This window comes from Aquarana catesbeiana, linkage group LG13, assembly GCF_042186555.1.
Source record: "Aquarana catesbeiana isolate 2022-GZ linkage group LG13, ASM4218655v1, whole genome shotgun sequence".
Classification (NCBI taxonomy): domain Eukaryota; kingdom Metazoa; phylum Chordata; class Amphibia; order Anura; family Ranidae; genus Aquarana; species Aquarana catesbeiana.
The window spans coordinates 217,447,290-217,465,791 of NC_133336.1; the positions used below are offsets into that span (position 1 = coordinate 217,447,290).

An 18,502-nucleotide genomic window follows, 5' to 3' on the forward strand; every position below is an offset into this window, starting at 1 on the left:
CAACGTACTGACAGGAAAATAAATTCCCCTCCCCCTCTATATACCCCTCCCCCTCTATATATACACCAAAATATATCTATATACCCCTCCCCCTCTATATATACACCAATATATATCTATATACCCCTCCCCCTCTATATATACACCAAAATATATCTATATACCCCTCCCCCCTCTATATATACACCAATATATATCTATATACCCCTCCCCCTCTATATATACACCAATATATATCTATATACCCCTCCCCCCTCTATATATACACCAATATATTCTATATACCCCTCCCCCTCTATATATACACCAATATATATCTATATACCCCTCCCCCTCTATATATACACCAATATATATCTATATACCCCTCCCCCTCTATATATACACCAATATATATCTATATACCCCTCCCCCTCTATATATACACCAAAATATATCTATATACCCCTCCCCCCTCTATATATACACCAATATATATCTATATACCCCTCCCCCTCTATATATACACCAATATATTCTATATACCCCTCCCCCTCTATATATACACCAATATATATCTATATACCCCTCCCCCTCTATATATACACCAATATATATCTATATACCCCTCCCCCTCTATATATACACCAATATATATCTATATACCCCTCCCCCTCTATATATACACCAAAATATATCTATATACCCCTCCCCCCTCTATATATACACCAATATATATCTATATACCCCTCCCCCTCTATATATACACCAATATATTCTATATACCCCTCCCCCTCTATATATACACCAATATATATCTATATACCCCTCCCCCTCTATATATACACCAATATATATCTATATACCCCTCCCCCTCTATATATACACCAATATATATCTATATACCCCTCCCCCTCTATATATACACCAATATATATCTATATACCCCTCCCCCCCTCTATATATACACCAATATATATCTATATACCCCTCCCCCTCTATATATACACCAATATATTCTATATACCCCTCCCCCTCTATATATACACCAATATATATCTATATACCCCTCCCCCTCTATATATACACCAATATATATCTATATACCCCTCCCCCCTCTATATATACACCAATATATTCTATATACCCCTCCCCCTCTATATATACACCAATATATATCTATATACCCCTCCCCCTCTATATATACACCAATATATATCTATATACCCCTCCCCCCTCTATATATACACCAATATATATCTATATACCCCTCCCCCCTCTATATATACACCAATATATATCTATATACCCCTCCCCCCTCTATATATACACCAATATATATCTATATACCCCTCCCCCCTCTATATATACACTAATATATTCTATATACCCCTCCCCCATATATATATATATTTTAATATATATTGATATACCCCATGCCCCTCCCCCCATATACTAATATATATCTATATACCCCTCCCCCCTCTATATATACACCAATATATATCTATATACCCCTCCCTCTCTATATATACACTAATATACACTAACATATTCTATATAACCCTCCCCCTCTATATATACACTAATATATTCTATATACCCCTCCCCCATATACTAATATATATCTATATACCCCCCCCCCCCATATATTTATTATAATACAGGATTTATATGGCACCAACAGTTTGCACGGCTCTTTACAACATGAGGGCAGACACAATACAGGAGGGCCCTGATCCTGAGAGCTTACAATCTAGAAGGGAGGGGCAAGTAATACAAAAGGTAATGACTGTGGGGGATGGGCTGATGGAGAAAATGAAGATAGGGGTTGTTAGGTGTGGGTAGGGTAGACTTCTCTAAAGAGAAGGGTTTTTGGGGATCATCTAAAAGCCTATAGAGTAGGAGATAATCAGACAGATTGGGGTGAGGAGTTCCATAGGATGGGAGAGGCTCAGGAGAAGTCCTGGAGGTGAATATGGGAAGAGGTGATGAGGGATCTAGAGAGCAGGAGGTCTTGGGAGGAACAAAGAGAACGAGGAGGTTGGTGTTTTGAGACTAGGCTAGTGATGTATCTGAGGGCAGAATTGTGGATGGCTTTGTAAGTTGTTGTTAGTATTTTGAATATAATTTGTTGGGTGAGTGGAAGCCAATGGAGAGATTGGTAGAGAGGGGTGGAGGACACTGAATGGAGACCAGTGGAGAGATTGGTAGAGAGGGGTGGAGGACACTGAATGGAGGTTAATGGAGGGATTGGTAGAGAGGAGTGGAGGGATTGGTAGAGAGGGGTGGAGGACACTGAATGGAGACCAGTGGAGAGATTGGTAGAGAGGGGTGGAGGACACTGAATGGAGACCAGTGGAGGGATTGGTAGAGAGGGGTGGAGGGATTGGTAGAGAGGGGTGGAGGACACTGAATGGAGACCAGTGGAGAGATTGGTAGAGAGGGGTGGAGGACACTGAATGGAGACCAGTGGAGGGATTGGTAGAGAGGGGTGGAGGACACTGAATGGAGGTCAGTGGAGGGATTGGTAGAGAGGAGTGGAGGACACTGAATGGAGACCAGTGGAGGGATTGGTAGAGAGGGGTGGAGGACACTGAATGGAGACCAGTGGAGGTATTGGTAGAGAGGGGTGGAAGACACTGAATGGAGACCAGTGGAGGGATTGGCAGAGAGGGGTGGAGGACACTGAATGGGGACCAGTGGAGGGATTGATAGAGAGGGGTGGAAGACATTGAATGGAGACCAGTGGAGGGATTGGCAGAGAGGGGTGGAGGACACTGAATGGAGGCCGGTGGAGGGCACTGAATGGAGGCCAGTGGAGGGATTGGCAGAGAGGGGTGGAGGACACTGAATGGAGACCAGTGGAGGGATTGGTAGAGAGGGGTGGAAGACATTGAATGGAGACCAGTGGAGGGATTGGCAGAGAGGGGTGGAGGACACTGAATGGAGACCAGTGGAGGGATTGGCAGAGAGGGGTGGAGGACACTGAATGGAGACCAGTGGAGGGATTGGTAGAGAGGGGTGGAAGACATTGAATGGAGACCAGTGGAGGGATTGGCAGAGAGGGGTGGAGGACACTGAATGGAGACCAGTGGAGGGATTGGCAGAGAGGGGTGGAGGACACTGAGTGGGGACCAGTGGAAGGATTGGTAGAGAGGGGTGGAAGACACAGAATGGAGATCAGTGGAGGGATTGGTAGAGGGGGGGTGGAGGACACTGAATGGAGACCAGTGGAGGGATTGGTAGAGAGGGGTGGAGGACACAGAATGGAGATCAGTGGAGGGATTGGCAGAGAGGGGTGAGGACACTGAATGGAGACCAGTGGAGGGATTGGTAGAGAGGGGTGGAGGACACAGAATGGAGATCAGTGGAGGGATTGGCAGAGGGGGTGGAGGACACTGAATGGAGATCAGTGGAGGGATTGGCAGAGGGGGTGGAGGACACTGAATGGAGACCAGTGGAGGGATTGGTATAGATGGGTGAGGACACTGAATGGAGATCAGTGGAGGGATTGGTAGAGAGGGGTGGAGGACACAGAATGGAGATCAGTGGAGGGATTGGCAGAGGGGGTGGAGGACACTGAATGGAGATCAGTGGAGGGATTGGCAGAGGGGGTGGAGGACACTGAATGGAGACCAGTGGAGGGATTGGTATAGATGGGTGAGGACACTGAATGGAGATCAGTGGAGGGATTGGTAGAGAGGGGTGGAGGACACTGAATGGAGACCAGTGGAGGGATTGGCAGAGAGGGGTGGAGGACACTGAATGGAGGCCAGTGGGGGGATTGGTAGAGAGGGGTGGAATACACCGAATAGAGACCAGTGGAGGGATTGGTAGAGAGGGGTGGAGGACACTGAATGGAGATCAGTGGAGGGATTGGCAGAAAGGAGTGGAGGACACTGAATGGAGGCCAGTGGAGGGATTGGTAGAGAGGGGTGGAGGACACTGAATGGAGGCCAGTGGAGGGATTGGCAGGGAGGGGTGGAGGACACAGAATGGAGATCAGTGGAGGGATTGGCAGAGAGGGTTGAGGACACTGAATGGAGACCAGTGGAGGGATTGGTAGAGAGGGGTGGAGAACACAGAATGGAGATCAGTGGAGGGATTGGTAGAGAGGGGTGGAGGACACAGAATGGAGATCAGTGGAGGGATTGGCAGAGAGGGGTGAGGACACTGAATGGAGACCAGTGGAGGGATTGGTAGAGAGGGGTGGAGAACACAGAATGGAGAGATTGGCAGAGAGGGGTGGAGGACACTGAATGGAGGCCAGTGGAGGGATTGGTAGAGAGGGGTGGAAGACACTGAATGGAGACCAGTGGGGGGGAATGGTAGAGAGGGGTGGAAGACACTGAATGGAGACCAGTGGGGGGATTGGTAGAGAGGTGTGGAAGACACTGAATGGAGACCAGTGGGGGGATTGGTAGAGAGGGGTGGAAGACACTGAATGGAGACCAGTGGGGGGATTGGTAGAGAGGGGTGGAAGACACTGAATGGAGACCAGTGGGGGATTGGTAGAGAGGGGTGGAGGACACTGAATGGAGGCCAGTGGAGGGATTGGAAGAGAGGGGTGGAGGACATTGAATGGAGGCCAGTGGAGGGATTGGCAGAGAGGGGTGGAGGACACTGAATGGAGACCAGTGGAGGGATTGGCAGAGAGGGGTGGAGGACACTGAATGGAGACCAGTGGAGGGATTGACAGAGAGGGGTGGAGGACACTGAATGGAGGTCAGTGGAGGGATTTACAGAGAGGGGTGTAGGACACTGAATGGAGACCAGTGGAGGGATTGGAAGAGAGGGGTGGAGGACACTGAATGGAGACCAGTGGAGGGATTGACAGAGAGGGGTGGAGGACAGTGAATGGAGACCAGTGGAGGGATTGACAGAGAGGGGTGGAGGACAGTGAATGGAGACCAGTGGAGGGATTGACAGAGAGGGGTGGAGGACAGTGAATGGAGACCAGTGGAGGGATTGGTAGAGAGGGGTGGAGGACACTGAATGGAGACCAGTGGAGGGATTGGCTGAGCGGGGTGGAGGACACTGAATGGAGACCAGTGGAGGGATTGGCAGGGAGGGGTGGAGGACACTGAATGGAGATCAGTGGAGGGATTGGTAGAGAGGGGTGGGAGACACTGAATGGAGACCAGTGGGGGGATTGGTAGAGAGGGGTGGAAGACACTGAATGGAGACCAGTGGAGGGATTGGCAGAGAGGGGTGGAGGACACTGAATGGAGACCAGTGGAGGGATTGGCAGAGAGGGGTGGAGGACACTGAATGGAGACCAGTGGAGGGATTGGTAGAGAGGGGTGGAAGACATTGAATGGAGACCAGTGGAGGGATTGGCAGAGAGGGGTGGAGGACACTGAATGGAGACCAGTGGAGGGATTGGCAGAGAGGGGTGGAGGACACTGAATGGAGGCCAGTGGAGGGATTGGCAGAGAGGGGTGGAGGACACTGAATGGAGACCAGTGGAGGGATTGGCAGAGAGGGGTGGAAGACACTGAATGGAGACCAGTGGGGGAATTGGTAGAGAGGGGTGGAGGACACAGAATGGAGATCAGTGGAGGGATTGGTAGAGGGGGGGCGGAGGACACTGAATGGAGACCAGTGGAGGGATTGGTAGAGAGGGGTGGAGGACACAGAATGGAGATCAGTGGAGGGATTGGCAGAGAGGGGTGGAGGACACAGAATGGAGATCAGTGGAGGGATTGGCAGAGGGGGTGGAGGACACTGAATGGAGATCAGTGGAGGGATTGGCAGAGGGGGTGGAGGACACTGAATGGAGACCAGTGGAGGGATTGGTATAGATGGGTGAGGACACTGAATGGAGACCAGTGGAGGGATTGGAAGAGAGGGGTGGAGGACACTGAATGGAGGCCAGTGGAGGGATTGGCAGGGAGGGGTGGAGGACACAGAATAGAGATCAGTGGAGGGATTGGCAGAGAGGGGTGGAGAACACAGAATGGAGATCAGTGGAGGGATTGGTAGAGAGGGGTGGAGGACACAGAATGGAGATCAGTGGAGGGATTGGTAGAGAGGGGTGAGGACACTGAATGGAGACCAGTGGAGGGATTGGTAGTAAGGGGTGGAAGACACTGAATGGAGACCAGTGGAGGGATTGGTAGAGAGGGGTGGAGAACACAGAATGGAGATCAGTGGAGGGATTGGTAGAGAAGGGTGGAGAACACAGAATGGAGGGATTGGCAGAGAGGGGTGGAGGACACTGAATGGAGGCCAGTGGAGGGATTGGTAGAGAGGGGTGGAGAACACAGAATGGAGATCAGTGGAGGGATTGGTAGAGAGGGGTGGAGGACACAGAATGGAGATCAGTGGAGGGATTGGTAGAGAGGGGTGAGGACACTGAATGGAGACCAGTGGAGGGATTGGTAGTAAGGGGTGGAAGACACTGAATGGAGACCAGTGGAGGGATTGGTAGAGAGGGGTGAGGACACTGAATGGAGACCAGTGGAGGGATTGGTAGAGAGGGGTGGAGAACACAGAATGGAGATCAGTGGAGGGATTGGTAGAGAGGGGTGGAGGACACAGAATGGAGATCAGTGGAGGGATTGGTAGAGAGGGGTGAGGACACTGAATGGAGACCAGTGGAGGGATTGGTAGTAAGGGGTGGAAGACACTGAATGGAGACCAGTGGAGGGATTGGTAGAGAGGGGTGGAGAACACAGAATGGAGATCAGTGGAGGGATTGGTAGAGAAGGGTGGAGAACACAGAATGGAGGGATTGGCAGAGAGGGGTGGAGGACACTGAATGGAGGCCAGTGGAGGGATTGGTAGAGAGGGGTGGAGGACACTGAATGGAGGCCAGTGGAGGGATTGGTAGAGAGGGGTGGAGGACACTGAATGGAGACCAGTGGAGGGATTGGTAGAGAGGGGTGGAGGACACTGAATGGAGGCCAGTGGAGGGATTGGCAGGGAGGGGTGGAGGACACAGAATGGAGGGATTGGCAGAGAGGGGTGGAGGACACTGAATGGAGGCCAGTGGAGGGATTGGTAGAGAGGGGTGGAGGACACTGAATGGAGGCCAGTGGAGGGATTGGCAGGGAGGGGTGGAGGACACTGAATGTAGATCAGAGTCCAGGACTACACCTAGGGCCTTGGCATGCGGGGAATGGGCTTATAGTTGTGCGATTGATTTTGACAGAGAGATCGGGGGAACGAAAAATTAGAAATTTGGTTTTGGATAGATCGAGTTTGAGGAAGTGGCGTGACATCCAGACTGATATCTCTGATAGTAAATTAGAGATATGTGAGGAGACAGAGGGATTGGGCTGACGGGTCGAGAGATAGATTTGGGTGCCATCGGTGGTAATACACGTTCAACCTATGTGTGTGATTACATGTCATATTACATTGTATATCTCTGTATGTTGTGGTCATTCAGGTGATTATCTAATAGTTTCTTGAAGCTATCAATGCTCCCCGCTGAGACCACCGCCTGTGGAAGGAAATTCCACATCCTTGCCGCTCTTACAGTAAAGAACCCTCTACGTAGTTTAAGGTTAAACCTCTTTTCTTCTAATTGTAATGAGTGGCCACGAGTCTTGTTAAACTCTCTTCTGCGAAAAAGTTGTATTCCTATTGTGGGGTCACCAGTCCGGTATTTGTATATTGTGGGGTCACCAGTCCAGTATTTATATATTGTGGGGTCACCAGTCCGGTATTTATATATTGTGGGGTCACCAGTCCGGTATTTATATATTGTGGGGTCACCAGTACAGTATTTGTATATTGTGGGGTCACCAGTCCGGTATTTGTATATTGTGGGGTCACCAGTCCGGTATTTATATATTGTGGGATCACCAGTACAGTATTTGTATATTGTGGGGTCACCAGTCCGGTATTTGTATATTGTGGGGTCACCAGTCCGGTATTTATATATTGTGGGATCACCAGTACAGTATTTGTATATTGTGGGGTCACCAGTCCGGTATTTGTATATTGTGGGGTCACCAGTCCGGTATTTGTATATTGTGGGGTCACCAGTCCGGTATTTATATATTGTGGGGTCACCAGTACAGTATTTATATATTGTGGGGTCACCAGTCCGGTATTTATACATTGTGGGGTCACCAGTCCGGTATTTATATATTGTGGGGTCACCAGTCCGGTATTTATATAATGAAATCATATCCCCTCTCAAGCGTCTCTTCTCCAGAGAGAATAAGTTCAGTGCTCACAACCTTTCCTCATAACTAAGATCCTCCAGACCCTTTATTAGCTTTGTTGCCCTTCTTTGTACTCGCTCCATTTCCAGTACATCCTTCCTGAGGACTGGTGCCCAGAACTGGACAGCATACTCCAGGTGCGGCCGGACCAGAGTCTTGTAGAGCGGGAGAATTATTGGTTTATCTATTGGAAGCCATCAGTTGATCCAGGGAGGAGGTACAGAATGAAAATAAGGAGAGGTCCAAGAACAGAACCTTGCGAGACCCCAACAGAGAAAAAGAAGAGGAGAGGAGGAAGTAGAATTGTAAGTAATGCTAAAGGATAAGTAGGAAGAGAACCAGCGAAGAGTACAGTCATGGAGGAGGAGGGGGTGGTCAACCGAATCAAAGAGGTCCAGGAGTGAGAGAACAGAATAGTGTCCATTGGTTTTGGCCCTTAGTAGATGTTTTTTTTAGTTTTAGGAGAGCATGTTCTGTGGTGTGTTGAGGACTAAATCCAGACAAAGGCTGGGTTAACACTGGAGAACGCATCAGCTGTTTCGGTGCCTCTCCATTCACCGTTTTGGGCCCATTTTTAGGCTGAATTTGGACCTGAAACCGACCAAAAGATGCACAGGACTCCTGTGCAAGGAGACGGGGCGTAGGTTGTAGTTGGGTCCAGTGAGGGCTTTTTAGTTAGGGGTATTAGAGTAAAGGGGGCTGAATACAAATGCCCCTCCCCCCACTTTTTACATATTTATTCGTATCATTTATCTTCCACTTCACAATTATGTGCCACTTTGTGTTGGCCTATCACATAAAATCCCAATAAAACACATTTGTTTTTGGGTGTAACATGAAAAATGTGTGAAATTTCAAGGGGTATGAATACTTTTTCAAAGCAGTCTACTTTCCATAGATCCTGGCACAACCCCCCTCCCCCCCAACCAGACATACTCCACCGAGATACAAACGAGTCCTTTATTAACCAATAAATACATCTTTTGTCAGTTCTTCACTCAGTGATTGGTTGTTATCTACAGGACGGCATGCCGGCGGTATCGGGAGGGCGGGGCCATGCCGGCAGTATCGGGAGGGCGGGGCCATGCCGGCAGTATCGGGAGGGCGGGGCCATGCCGGCAGTATCGGGAGGGCGGGGCCATGCCGGCAGTATCGGGAGGGCGGGGCCATGCCGGCAGTATCGGGAGGGCGGGGCCATGCCGGCAGTATCGGGAGGGCGGGGCCATGCCGGCAGTAAAGGGAGGGCGGTATCTCCATACATCTAGCTCTACTGCTTCAGGTAAGTCACTCGGAGGATGTGCCGCTCAGCGGGTGTTGGGCTCGGTGTCGTGCCAAAGCGTCAATCTTGTCCATCCACGTGCACTACCATGGTGAAGACAGAAAGTGTTAGGTTCCTGAATACTTCCCCCACCCCCCACACCACTCTGTCCCCCCCTCCATCTTACCAGCACTTTGGTGACGTGGAACATGGAGGTCTGGTATTGGGTGACGCCCTGAATATTGCGGCTCAACCGCTCCAGTTCAGAGTTCAGTTCCACCACCGCCTCTTCAAACTCTACACCGAGGAGAGAGACATTCCGTGTCACATGACCCGTGTGCCCATCACCCCCCCCCCACCATGACCCCGATCACACAACCCCTCCCCTATAACCCCCGATCACATGACCCCTCACCTCTCCCTATAACCCCCGATCACATGACCCCTCACCTCTCCCTATAACCCCCGATCACATGACCCCTCACCTCTCCCTAAAACCTCCGATCACATGACCCCTCACCTCTCCCTAAAACCTCCGATCACATGACCCCTCACCTCTCCCTATAACCCCCGATCACATGACCCCTCACCTCTCCCTATAACCCCCGATCACATGACCCCTCACCTCTCCCTATAACCCCCGATCACATGACCCCTCACCTCTCCCTATAACCCCCGATCACATGACCCCTCACCTCTCCCTAAAACCTCCGATCACATGACCCTTAACCTCTCCCTATAACCCCCGATCACATGACCCCTCACCTCTCCCTATAACCCCGATCACATGACCCCTCACCTCTCCCTATAACCCCGATCACATGACCCCTCACCTCTCCCTATAACCTCCGATCACATGACCCCTCACCTCTCCCTATAACCCCGATCACATGACCCCTCACCTCCCCCTATAACCCCGATCACATGACCCCTCACCTCCCCCTATAACCCCGATCACATGACCCCTCACCTCTCCCTATAACCCCCGATCACATGACCCCTCACCTCTCCCTATAACCCCCGATCACATGACACCTCACCTCCCTCTATAACCCCCGATCACATGACCCCTCACCTCTCCCTATAACCCCCGATCACATGACCCCTCACCTCTCCCTATAACCCCCGATCACATGACCCTTCACCTCTCCCTATAACCCCCGATCACATGACACCTCACCTCCCTCTATAACCCCCAATCACATGACCCCTCACCTCTCCCTATAACCCCCGATCACATGACCCCTCACCTCTCCCTAAAACCCCCGATCACATGACCCCTCACCTCTCCCTATAACCCCCGATCACATGACCCTTCACCTCTCCCTATAACCTCGATCACATGACCCCTCACCTCTCCCTATAACCCCCGATCACATGACCCCTCACCTCTCCCTATAACCCCCGATCACATGACCCCTCACCTCTCCCTATAACCCCGATCACATGACCCCTCACCTCTCCCTATAACCCCCGATCACATGACCCCTCACCTCTCCCTATAACCCCCGATCACATGACCCATCACCTCTCCCTATAACCCCGATCACATGACCCCTCACCTCTCCCTATAACCCCCGATCACATGACCCCTCACCTCTCCCTATAACCCCCGATCACATGACCCCTCACCTCTCCCTATAACCCCGATCACATGACCCCTCACCTCTCCCTATAACCTCCGATCACATGACCCCTCACCCCCCTATAACCCCGATCACATGACCCCTCACCTCTCCCTATAACCCCCGATCACATGACCCCTCACCTCTCCCTATAACCCCCGATCACATGACCCCTCACCTCTCCCTATAACCCCCGATCACATGACCCCTCACCTCTCCCTATAACCCCCGATCACATGACCCCTCACCTCTCCCTATAACCCCCGATCACATGACCCCTCACCTCTCCCTATAACCCCCGATCACATGACCCCTCACCTCTCCCTATAACCCCCGATCACATGACCCCTCACCTCTCCCTATAACCCCCGATCACATGACCCCTCTCCTCTCCCTATAACCCCCGATCACATGACCCCTCACCTGTCCCTATAACCCCCGATCACATGACCCCTCTCCTCTCCCTATAACCCCCGATCACATGACCCCTCACCTCTCCCTATAACCCCCGATCACATGACCCCTCACCTCTCCCTATAACCTCCGATCACATGACCCCCTCACCTCTCCCTATAACCCCCGATCACATGACCCCTCACCTCTCCCTATAACCTCGATCACATGACCCCTCACCTCTCCCTATAACCTCGATCACATGACCCCTCACCCCCCTATAACCCCGATCACATGACCCCTCACTTCTCCCTATAACCCCCGATCACATGACCCCTCACCTCTCCCTATAACCCCCGATCACATGACCCCTCACCTCTCCCTATAACCTCCGATCACATGACCCCTCACCTCTCCCTATAACCTCCGATCACATGACCCCTCACCTCTCCCTATAACCTCGATCACATGACCCCTCACCCCCCTATAACCCCGATCACATGACCCCTCACCTCTCCCTATAACCCCCGATCACATGACCCCTCACCTCTCCCTATAACCCCCGATCACATGACCCCTCACCTCTCCCTATAACCCCCGATCACATGACCCCTCACTTCTCCCTATAACCCCCGATCACATGACCCCTCACCTCCCCCTATAACCCCCGATCACATGACCCCTCACTTCTCCCTATAACCCCCGATCACATGACCCCTCACCTCCCCCTATAACCCCCGATCACATGACCCCTCACCTCTCCCTATAACCCCCGATCACATGACCCCTCACCTCTCCCTATAACCCTGATCACATGACCCCTCACCTCTCCCTATAACCCCGATCACATGACCCCTCACCTCTCCCTATGACCTCCGATCACGACCCCTCACCTCTCCCTATAACCTCCGATCACGCCCCCTCACCTCTCCCTATAACCTCCGATCACGCCCCCTCACCTCTCCCTATAACCTCCGATCACATGACCCCTCACCTCTCCCTATAACCCCCGATCACATGACCCCTCACCTCTCCCTATAACCCCCGATCACATGACCCCTCACCTCTCCCTTTAACCCCCGATCACATGACCCCTCACCTCTCCCTATAACCCCCGATCACATGACCCCTCACCTCTCCCTATAACCCCCGATCACATGACCCCTCACCTCTCCCTATAACCCCCGATCACATGACACCTCACCTCCCTTTATAACCCCCGATCACATGACCCCTCACCCCCCTATAACCCCTGATCACATGACCCCTCACCTCTCCCTATAACCCTGATCACATGACCCCTCACCTCTATATGACACCCCCTCCCCCAGTCCTGACCAGACTGTACCCATCACCCCAACTCCCAGAATCCTTCACTCTCCACACACAACTGTCACTCTGATTTCTATTGTCTCCCCTCCTCTATCCTCACCCTGCAGTGCTGTCTGCGGCTCCATCCTTTTCTAGCTTCAGGTTCCCGCCTAAAATTGACCAATCACGCTGCACCTCCTAAGTACACGCCTGCGTGACGATCCCTCCGCTAATCAGCATAGGAGGAGGGTGTGGCTAAGCGTACTCCGGAGGCCATTTCTACTCAGGGCAACGGAGGTAAGGACCAATCCAGGTGGAGGGGCGGCGCCTGCATCACGTGACACCCCGGTAACACCGATGTACGTCACCAATGACACCCCAATATTTCTTCACCCTGGCAGCCCTGTACCCCGATTTACCACACCTATGACACCTCTGTATCCTGACCTTCCTCACCATTGACACCCCGATACTTTGTCACCCTGTACCCCGATTTACCTTACCAGTGTCACCCTGTACCCCATATTACCTCACCAGTGTCACCCTGTACCCCATATTACCTCACCAGTGTCACCCTGTACCCCATATTACCTCACCAGTGTCACCCTGTACCCCATATTACCTCACCAGTGTCACCCTGTACCCCGATTTACCTCACCAGTGTCACCCTGTATCCCATATTACCTCACCAGTGTCACCCTGTACCCCATATTACCTCACCAGTGTCACCCTGTACCCCGATTTACCTCACCAGTGTCACCCTGTATCCCATATTACCTCACCAGTGTCACCCTGTACCCCATATTACCTCACCAGTGTCACCCTGTACCCCATATTACCTCACCAGTGTCACCCTGTACCCCATATTACCTCACCAGTGTCACCCTGTACCCCAATTTACCTCACCAGTGTCACCCTGTACCCCAATTTACCTCACCAGTGTCACCCTGTACCCCATATTACCTCACCAGTGTCACCCTGTACCCCGATTTACCTCACCAGTGTCACCCTGTACCCCAATTTACCTCACCAGTGTCACCCTGTACCCCATATTACCTCACCAGTGTCACCCTGTACACCATATTACCTCACCAGTGTCACCCTGTACCCCGATTTACCTCACCAGTGTCACCCTGTACCCCAATTTACCTCACCAGTGTCACCCTGTACCCCATATTACCTCACCAGTGTCACCCTATACCCCATATTACCTCACCAGTGTCACCCTGTACCCCAATTTACCTCACCAGTATCACCCTGTACCCCAATTTACCTCACCAGTGTCACCCTGTACCCCATATTACCTCACCAGTGTCACCCTATACCCCATATTACCTCACCAGTGTCACCCTGTACCCCAATTTACCTCACCAGTGTCACCCTGTACCCCATATTACCTCACCAGTGTCACCCTGTACCCCATATTACCTCACCAGTGTCACCCTGTACACCATATTACCTCACCAGTGTCACCCTGTACCCCGATTTACCTCACCAGTGTCACCCTGTACCCCAATTTACCTCACCAGTGTCACCCTGTACCCCATATTACCTCACCAGTGTCACCCTATACCCCATATTACCTCACCAGTGTCACCCTGTACCCCAATTTACCTCACCAGTATCACCCTGTACCCCAATTTACCTCACCAGTGTCACCCTGTACCCCATATTACCTCACCAGTGTCACCCTATACCCCATATTACCTCACCAGTGTCACCCTGTACCCCATATTACCTCACCAGTGTCACCCTGTACCCCAATTTACCTCACCAGTGTCACCCTATACCCCATATTACCTCACCAGTGTCACCCTATACCCCAATTTACCTCACCAGTGTCACCCTGTACCCCAATTTACCTCACCAGTGTCACCCTGTACCCCATATTACTTCACCAGTGTCACCCTGTACCCCAATTTACCTCACCAGTGTCACCCTATACCCCAATTTACCTCACCAGTGTCACCCTGTACCCCAATTTACCTCACCAGTGTCACCCTGTACCCCATATTACCTCACCAGTGTCACCCTGTACCCCGATTTACCTCACTAGTTTCACCCTGTACCCCAACTTACCTCATGAGTGTCACCCTAACACACTTTTACCCCAAAATTACCTCCGTGTCACCGTGTGCCCCGATTTACCTCACTAGTGTCACCCTGTACCCTGATTTACCTCACTAGTGTCACCCTGACTCCCCTGTATCCCTAATTACCTCACCAGTGTCACCATGTACCCCAATTTACCTCGCCAGTGTCACCCTGTACCCCGTTTTACCTCACCAGTGTCACCCTGTACCCCAATTTACCTCACCAGTGTCACCCTGTACCCCATATTACCTCACCAGTGTCACCCTGTACCCCGATTTACCTCACTAGTTTCACCCTGTACCCCAACTTACCTCATGAGTGTCACCCTGACACACTTTTACCCCAAAATTACCTCCGTGTCACCGTGTGCCCCGATTTACCTCACTAGTGTCACCCTGTACCCTGATTTACCTCACTAGTGTCACCCTGACTCCCCTGTATCCCTAATTACCTCACCAGTGTCACCATGTACCCCAATTTACCTCGCCAGTGTCACCCTGTACCCCGATTTACCTCACTAGTGTCACCCTGTACCCTGATTTACCTCACCACCATTACCCTGTACCCTGATTTACCTCACCAGTGTCACCCTGTATCCCTAATTATCTCACCAGTGTCACCATGTACCTCAATTTACCTAATCATTGTCACCCTAACACACCTTTACCCCAAAATTACCTAAGTGTCAACCTGTACCCCAATTTACCTCACCAGTGTCACCCTGACACCCCTGTATCCCTAATTATCTCAACAGTGTCATCATGTACCCCGATTTACCTCACCACTGTCGCCCTCACACCCCTGTATCCCTAATTACCTCACCAGTGTCACCGTGATACCCCTGTACCCCAATTTACTTCACTATTGTCACCCTGTTCCCCCATATTAACTCACCAGTGTCACCGTAACACCCCTTTACCCTGATATTTATTCTCCAGTGTCACCTGTACCCCAATTTACCTCATCAGTGTCACCCTAACACGCCTTTACCCCAAAATTACCTCAGTGTCACCCTGTACCCCGATTTACCCCACCAGTGTTACCCTGTACCCCGATTTACCTAGCTAGTGTCACCCTGTACCCCGATTTACCTCATCAGTGTCACCCTAACACCCCTTTACCCTGATATTCATTCTCCAGTGTCACCTGTACCCCACTTTAGCTCACCAGATTCACTCTGTACCCCAATTTACCTGACCAGCGTCACCCTGACACCCCTGTATCTCTAGTTACTTCACCATTGTCATCCTGACGCCCCTGTATCCCTAATTACCTCACCAGTGTCACCATGTACCCCCATTTACCTTACTAGTGTAGCCCTGTACCCCAATTTACCTCACCAGTGTCACCCTAACAACCCTTTACCCCAAAATTACCTCAGTGTCACCCTGTACCCCGATTTACCTCACTAGTGTCACCCTGACTTCCCTGTATCCCTAATTACCTCACCAGTGTCACCATGTACCCCAATTTACCTCGCTAGTGTCAACCTGTACCCCGATTTACCTCACCAGTGTCACCCTCTACCCCGATTTTCCTCACCAGTGTCACCGTGATACCCCTGTACTCCAATTTACTTCACCATTGTCACCCTGTTCCCCCATATTAACTCACTAGTATCACCCTAACACCCCTTTACCCTGATATTCATTCTCCAGTGTCACCTGTACCCCGATTTACCTCACCAGTGTTACCCTGTACCCCGATTTACCTAGCTAGTGTCACCCTGTACCCCGATTTACCTCCTCAGTGTCACCCTAACACACCATTACCCCAAAATTACCTCAGTGTCACCCTGTACCCCAATTTACCTCGCTAGTGTCACCCTGTACCCCGATTTACCTCACCTTGTCACTTTGTGCCCCAATTTACCTCACCAGTGTCACCCTGTGCCCCAATTTACCTCGCTAGTGTCACCCTGTACCCCAATTTACCTCGCTAGTGTCACCCTGTACCCCGATTTACCTCACTAGTGTCACCCTGTACCCCGATTTACCTCACTAGCGTCACCCTGTACCCCCATTTACCTCACCGGTGTCACCCTGTGCCCCAATTTACCTCACCGGTGTCACCCTGTGCCCCAATTTACCTCACCGGTGTCACCCTGTGCCCCAATTTACCTCACCGGTGTCACCCTGTACCCCAATTTACCTCACCGGTGTCACCCTGTACCCCAATTTACCTCACCGGTGTCACCCTGTACCCCAATTTACCTCACCGGTGTCACCCTGTGCCCCAATTTACCTCACTAGTGTCACCCTGTACCCTGATTTACCTCACCAGTGTCACGCTGTACCCCAATTTACCTCGCTAGTATCACCCTGTACCCCGTTTTACCTCACCAGTGTCACCCTGTACCCTGATTTACCTCACCAGTGTCACCCTGTACCCCAATTTACCTCGCTAGTGTCACCCTGACACCCCTGTATCCCTAATTACCTCACCAGTGTCACCATGTACCCCAATTTACCTCGCTAGTATCACCCTGTACCCCGTTTTACCTCACCAGTGTCACCCTGTACCCCGATTTACCTCACCAGTGTCACCCTGTACCCCGATTTACCTCACCAGTGTCACCCTGTACCCCGATTTACCTCACCAGTTTCACCCTGTACCCCGATTTATCTCACCAGTGTCACCCTAACACCCCTGTATCTCTAGTTACTTCACCATTGTCACCCTGACACCCCTGTATCCCTAATTACCTCACCAGTGTCACCATGTACCCCAATTTACCTCACTAGTGTCACCCTGACTCCCCTGTATCCCTAATTACCTCACCAGTGTCACCCTGTACCCCGATTTACCTCACCAGTGTCACCCTGTACTCAAATTTACCTCGCTAGTGTCAACCTGTACCCCAATTTATTTCACCAGTGTCACCCTAACACCCCTTTACCCCGATATTCATTCTCCAGTGTCACCTGTACCCCACTTTACCTCACCAAATTCACCCTGTACCCCAATTTACCTGACCAGTGTCACCCTGTACCCCGATTTACCTCACCAGTGTCACCCTGTACCCCGATTTACCTCACCAGTGTCACCCTGTACCCAATTTACCTCACCAGTGTCACCCTGTACCCCAATTTACCTCACCAGTGTCACCCTGTACCCCAATTTACCTCACCAGTGTCACCCTGTACCCCAATTTACCTCACCAGTGTCACCCTATACCCCATATTACCTCACCAGTGTCACCCTGTACCCCAATTTACCTCACCAGTGTTACCCTGTACCCCAATTTACCTCACCAGTGTCACCCTATACCCCATATTACCTCACCAGTGTCACCCTGTACCCCGATTTACCTCACTAGTGTCACCCTGTACCCCATATTACCTCACCAGTGTCACCCTGTACCCCAATTTACCTCACTAGTGTCACCCTGTACCCCGATTTACCTCACTAGTGTCACCCTGTACCCCGATTTACCTCACTAGTGTCACCCTGTACCCTAATTTACCTCACTAGTGTCACCCTGTACCCTAATTTACCTCACCAGTGTCACCCTGTACCCTAATTTACCTCACTAGTGTCACCCTGTACCCCGATTTACCTCACTAGTGTCACCCTGTACCCCGATTTACCTCACTAGTGTCACCCTGTACCCCGATTTACCTCACTAGTGTCACCCTGTACCCCGATTTACCTCACCA

General features: G+C 51.2%; 1 long non-coding RNA gene across 1 annotated transcript; it reads right to left on the bottom strand.

The window, feature by feature from the left end:
• Window positions 1–9,108: 9,108 nt before the first annotated feature.
• Window positions 9,109–13,000, bottom strand: LOC141117486 (uncharacterized). Its single transcript, XR_012237162.1, has 3 exons — window positions 12,871–13,000; window positions 9,608–9,717; window positions 9,109–9,524 (listed from the first exon to the last, which is right to left on the bottom strand). It is a non-coding gene; the product is annotated as an uncharacterized lncRNA (long non-coding RNA).
• Between the last annotated feature and the right edge of the window lie 5,502 nt (window positions 13,001–18,502).